This window comes from Staurois parvus, unplaced genomic scaffold, assembly GCF_062004578.1.
Source record: "Staurois parvus isolate SC_StPar_1 unplaced genomic scaffold, SC_StPar_1.0 ptg000017l, whole genome shotgun sequence".
Taxonomy (NCBI): Eukaryota; Metazoa; Chordata; class Amphibia; order Anura; family Ranidae; genus Staurois; species Staurois parvus.
In genome coordinates, this window is record NW_028317813.1 from 9,618,176 (window position 1) to 9,624,691 (window position 6,516).

The window sequence follows — 6,516 nt, forward strand, 5'->3', positions numbered from 1 at the left end:
ACGTGAAAGTTATAGTGTTTACAAATGGCGGTATATACACTGGATTTTTTTTCTAGTAGTAATGGCGGCGATCAGCGACTTATAGCGGAACTGCAACGGGCATTGTGACACTGGGGGGAACTGACTAACTGCCACTGACATCTCAAGTGCAGGGGTGGACTGACCATTTGGAAACTCGGGCACTGCCCGAGGGCCCAGGGTTGGCACTAATACAGTGATCAGTGCTAATAAAAAGCATTGACATTGTACTAATGACACTGGGCAGGAAGGGGTTAACGTGGGGCCATCAAAGGGTTAACTGTGTGTTAGGGAGTGATTTTATTGTGTACTGTGTGCTGTGCAGAGGGATAGAAAGCAGCACATCAATGCTGATACGAGAGAGACCTGTGTTGTTACCGAGTCTTCGCCAAAAATCGCCTGCAGGGCCCCAGTGATTGACATTCTCTGGAGCCAATAGCAGCACGGGTAGAGTGGTGCACGTGCACCCCCTACCCGGAAATGCGAAATCACGTATATTTACGTGATTTTGCCCAGCGAAGCCGCCCTGTAGCAGTACATCTGCTATGGAGCGGTGGGCAAGTGATTAAAGCTGTCTGTGCCGCAGTTAGGGGAATTCACCCTCACTATCTGTCCTTTTTACCTTCATCACCGAGAGCAAAAGAATATTCCAAATTTTCAGTTGTCACCAGAACAAGAATAGAGAGGAAATCTTCTAACGGGGATGCTAGTTTTGGTGACAACCAGGGATTTCTTCACTTTGGAAGGATCTCCACTCACTTCCTGTTTTAGCTATGGGACAGGAAGTGAAGAAAAATATCCCCAATGGATATCCCCAGATGGCAAAAAACTACATGGGTTAGAAGCCTTCTTTACTGTACTCAAAATGAAAACACGGAAATGCAGGGAACGAAGTTTCGGCACCTCTAGCACTGACTGCATGTAATGACAAGGGGTGCTGGATGGTCTTTTGATGCTGGCTCCCACTGCTATCAATCACAGCCAGTGAGCCAATGTGGAGGGGGCAGGGCCTGAGACACGGCTCTGTGTATGAATGGACTCGCAGGGCAGTGGCTCAGGAGCGAGCCTGCCTAAGTGCTCCCATAGCAGGCTGCTTGATCTGAGGGCAATTGGCAGACGTGAGGGGCCAGGAGCACCGGCAGGGGACCCAAGAAGAAGATTGGGGCTGCTCTGTGCTGAGCAGGTAAGTATGACGTGTTTGTTATTTTAAAAATATATACAGTGGTTATAAAAAGTCTACACACTCGTTAAAATGTCAGGTTTCTGTGATGTAAAAAAATTAGACAAAGATAATTAATCTCAGAACTTTTTCCACCTTTAATGTGACCTATAAACTGTACAACTCAGTTGAACAACAAACTGAAATCTTTTTTGGGGGAAAGTAAACATAAAAGACTACTAAAATATTGTGGTTGCATAAGTGTACACACCCTCTAATAACTGGGGATGTAGCTGTGTTCAGAATTAAGCAATCACATTCAAAATCATGTTAAATAGGAGTCAGTACACACCGGCCATCATTTACAGTGCCTCTGATTAACCCCAAATAAAGTTCAGCTGTTCTAGTAGGTCTACAAAAACTGTAGCTGCTGACTTTTAAAAATCAGCCACTTACCTGTCCCTCAGTCCCGTGGTGTCCTGTATTCCAGGAGGCCGGCATCTTCAGTGTGGCACTCGGCTGTGACAGCTTGCGGCTTCACAGCCGGGTACCCACTGCGCATGTGCGAGAAGCGCTGCGCTTCATGAATGGCCCCGTAGTCTTCTGGGACCTGTCGTGTTCCAAAAGACTACAGGGAGGGAGGGAGGACACCTTCCGTTTCTGATCTCCTAGGCGATCGGACCAGAAGTGGGAGAGGGTACCTGTCAATTACAGGTACCTGCTCCCCCCCCGCCCCCCAAAGGTGCCAATCCTTAATGGGGAGCGGAGGAGCAGTCCTTAAAGCAGAACTTCCCCTTTTTTGTGGAGCTCCGCTTTAAGGTTCCAAGCTTTTCTGCGTTTTTTTCCGCAGCCCCTGAACTCTCCCTAATTTTTTCCTGTGTGTCCATATACACATCGTCGTTTACAGTCATTTACAGGCAGTTTAGTTTACAGTCTTTTTTTTTAACACACCAAACTTGCGTTCAGGAGTAGATTTTATCAGCGTTTCAAACGCTTGTAAATGCATTTAAATGCGGCTAAATGCGTTTATAAGCATTTGGAACATTTTTTTTAACTCTTCCATTTCCAGATGCTGTCAAGAGCCTTTTTTCATCATGAAAAATACATGCAAAGTGTTTTCCCCATACTCAAATGGACATGGTACACCATACTTTGAGGTTTCACATGAAAGAAAATATGTTAGACACTGCTGTAATAATTTCTGCACAGAAATGAGCTGGAACACATCCAAACACCAAAAAAAAAAAAGACGGCTAATCTCAACACATACTGCTCTCTCTGCTTCTGTTCTCTCTATTTCTCTCAAAATGTCTGAAATAGTTAATTATTTACTGTTGTTCAGTGCATTCTGGGCATTTTGGAAGGTCTCTTGAGGTTATCTTTAAACAAACGCTTCTAAACGCAAACGCTCATAAATGCTCATAAACGCACACAAACGAAGTATGCAAACGCGGCTAAACAGAAGTTTTTTAACCTACGTTTTCCAGCAGTCAGTTTCCATCATTCAGAAGTGTTTTCCAAACGTCCCGTGTACATGGAGCCTAAGGATGTGTACACTTATGCAACCATATTATTTAAATTTTTTATTTTTACTTCCCTCCACCTAAAAGATTTCAGTTTGTTGTTCAACTGAGTTGTACAGTTTATAGGTCACATTTAGCCCTGTTCACACTGATGCGGTGCGGATTTCCGCACTGCATCAGAATCGCACCCCGTTCATGTGAACCACTGCAGGTGTATATGTTAACAACACCCCAAAAGCGGTCCGCAAAACGCCGTGCGATGTGCAGAATCGGATTGCATAGGTGTGGATACCTATGCAATCCGATTCTAGTGTGGACCCAAAAAAGGGTCCTGCATGTTTTTGGTGCGGGTGTGGTACGAAAAGAGCCATACAAAATGTATGGCTCCAGTCGCACCACACACAAATCGTATGCGATTTGCACAGGAATGCTGTGCGGTTCCTGTGCGAATCACATGTGATATACTGCACCGCACATATGTGAAGCCAGGGTAAAGGTGGAAAAAGTTCTGAAATGATTTATCTTTGTCTCATTTATTTACATCACAGAAACCTGACATTTTAACAGGGGTGTGTAGACTTTTTATATTCACTGTATATATTGCCCTTAGTATGACTTTATTCACTTACTGAGTATGCAGCTTCTATATCTTTTAATCCTTGCCTATGTTCCAGTTTAACGTGTTAAACCCAAAAGCAAACATTTATTATATTGCAGCTTACCAATTCTTAGATGCAATGGCTGCATTTGTTTTCTTTTTAGGTTTTTCTTCTTCTGTTTTCATCTGGGGATCCAGCCAGTATGTTGGTTGTTTTTCAAAAGAGTAAGCTCTCCTGCTGATGTATCAGTTACAGGGATGAGGCAGACCATTTAATACTAGCAGGGTGCTAGTGCAATGATCAGCTTTTAATTATTTATGTAAAACCATTATCCCAGAAGGAAAAAATGTTTGCTGTAACTGATTATAAAGTATTAGCTGGGGTTTGGTTAGTACATATAATACTCCCCTACCCCCAGACTGACAGTGCTGAAGTCTGCTGTGCCTACTGTGATCATTCATCCAGAGTGGAAGCACACTATTGGAGAAGGTGTGTTCTTGACCAGATCACCAGGTAAACAGTGGGAAAAAGCCCAAAAAAGAAAACTAATGCAGCCATCACATCTAATGATTGGTAAGCTGAAATATATTACATTTCTGTTTTGGGTTTAATACTGCTTTAAGCTGGACCCATGATTGCTGCCCCAAGTTTCCTGTTCCAAGGTGGCTCTGTTCTCTTGCAGCATGCTAGGGAGCCACCCTTACATGCAGAGACTAGACCTGAATCTTCCTAAACTGTGTGCATCAATAGGAACACACAGCCCTGCAGCCTAGGATGACAAAGTACTCCCCTGCTCCTCCTCCTTCCAGTCTCCAAGCTACCAGACTGGCTGGGGACTACACTGTCCACTGCTAACTCTTTCCTTTGATGACCAGATATTCAGGGAAGCAGCACTGAGAGAGCAGAATTAAAAATGTAAACTGCAGGTGCCGGGGAAAACGTTTAACACATAGTTTACTTGGGAATGTTCCTGCACACCTTGATCCAGCTAAGTGGCTCAAAGTAACAAAACTAGAGGATTAACATGAGAGCCAGCAGGCTGGTATTTTCCTAAGGATTGCTCAGCAATGGTAGCCCCTATGTGTCTATCATGACAGGTTCATTAGGCAGCCTTTACCAGTGAAATGTATTTCTGAAAATATATACATGGTTTGTTTACTTATACACCCTTACCTATGCAAGTCTAGGCACAAAACGCAAGCACTAACCTTTAGATTGAATGTTGTCACCAAAGCTGTTGACTATGGCAGCCTTCACACTGATCCTTTCTTCTTCCGCTTCTGCTTTAAAAAAATACAGAACAAAAACGTATGACTATGTATTCCTATAGAACTCTTCATATTGATCCATTGTGGGTCCAGTGCATTTGGTAAAATCCTGCTTGCAGCATTTTTGGTGCAGGTGTGGTGTGGCAAAAAAAAACGCACCTCCCCATTGAAATAAATGGAAAAAGCGTCAAAAACACATAACAAATGCACCTGCATTGTCACATATCCTGTAAAAAACACACCACAATTGTGGTAAAAATTAGGCAAAAATGCATATTTTTTTGTTATGTGGATCAGTATAAAAGTAACCTAAAGTAGAACTCCAGGAATTATCTTTTCCGAAAACCAACTGTCCAGTTTGGCTCAGTGTTAGTATCCATATCTGATATCCAGAGTATCTCTGGGGATGCTGAAAATCAGTGTGACAATCTGCACTAAAATACATAGATTGCCAAGGGCTGCTCTAGTGGCTTCCTCTCTTTACACAGAACATAAGGGGTCACTCACTCATCAATGTCATTCAGAGAATACTAGGCATTCTCTGATTGGATGAGTTGAGGGTGAGGGGTGGATGACATCTCAATCTCTACCTTGTCTAATCAGAGAACGTTTTGTATTAATTGAATTAAAAAAAAATATGAAGTGTTCTTTGAATGATGTTCATGCTGAGCGAATTACCCCCTGTCGTCAGTGTGCAGAGGAGAAGCCTCTGGATCTACACGCAAAAGATCACAGCTATCACTGTGTATAGTGCAGACTAGTACAATGATTTACACCATCCCCAGTGGCCCTCTGGTTATCAGATATGGATGCTTACATCAAGCCAGTTTGCAAAAATATAATACTTGTAGTTAAGCGCTATGGATTATAGCAGTACATAGCCATTAAATAAAATTAGGTTTGAAAAGGGAAATTACAACGAATTGCAATTATTTATTTTTCTAAGGTATATACATTTTTAAAGATTTATATTTTTTTTTTTTACTTTTTAGAAACATTTATTTAACAAATTCTTATATCATAGTTTTTTTATCTTTTCGACTAAGTCCTAATTAAAGTCTGTATGGATCTATGATGTGCAGGGATACTGAGAGGATCATTCAGCCTATTTATCTCTATGTATCATCTGAGCTTCAGCTATTGAGCTTTGTACACAACAGATATTATCAGCAGAACAGTGGTAAATAAGCGAGAAGGAGCCTAGAACTCCATCTGCTGGATGAAAAATGGAACTATGACAGGTTTACTGTATATACAATATTCCACATTTGCCCAACTAAAATGAAAAAAAATTTATAAATTGTATTTTTTTTTTTTTTGCTTTGTGATTCACTATATTGGTGTGCGTCCTGGGAAACATACAGTTGCTACATGGATGGACTTGACATGCTCTTTTCAGTGACCCAGCACAAAGCAGCAGTGTTTGAACTGGCCAGTATATCTGACAGGAGCATGTGAACAGTGCTGTTTTGTATGTAATAAAACAGCAATTAATACAGTACCAAAATAATGATACAATTTTGACAATGGAGAATATAATAATATATACCTCAAAGTGAAAATAAATAAATACTGCACACCCTTCTCCGCAGGCTTCATGCGCATGCTGGAAATGTTTGTTTCATCTTGTTTCAGATGTATTTATTCACTGGAGAATTTTGTTTAATCAATTTCAGAATTAATTTTGTTATATTTGGCATTAATTTCGTATATTCGTTGGTCCAGGTGAATTCAAAAAATGTTGCAGTTTTTTTCGGAAGATTGCTATATATTTTGGACGGACTCAATATTCATACATTTAAACTTTTCCGAAGGATTCAATATTTTTGGACGCAGCAGAATAAATAATACAAAATTTGGCGGCCATACATTTTTCAAACTTAAGGATTGCATTAGACTGTGGAATTGAGCTGACTGACTATGACAATTACAAATTCAATTTAAATCAC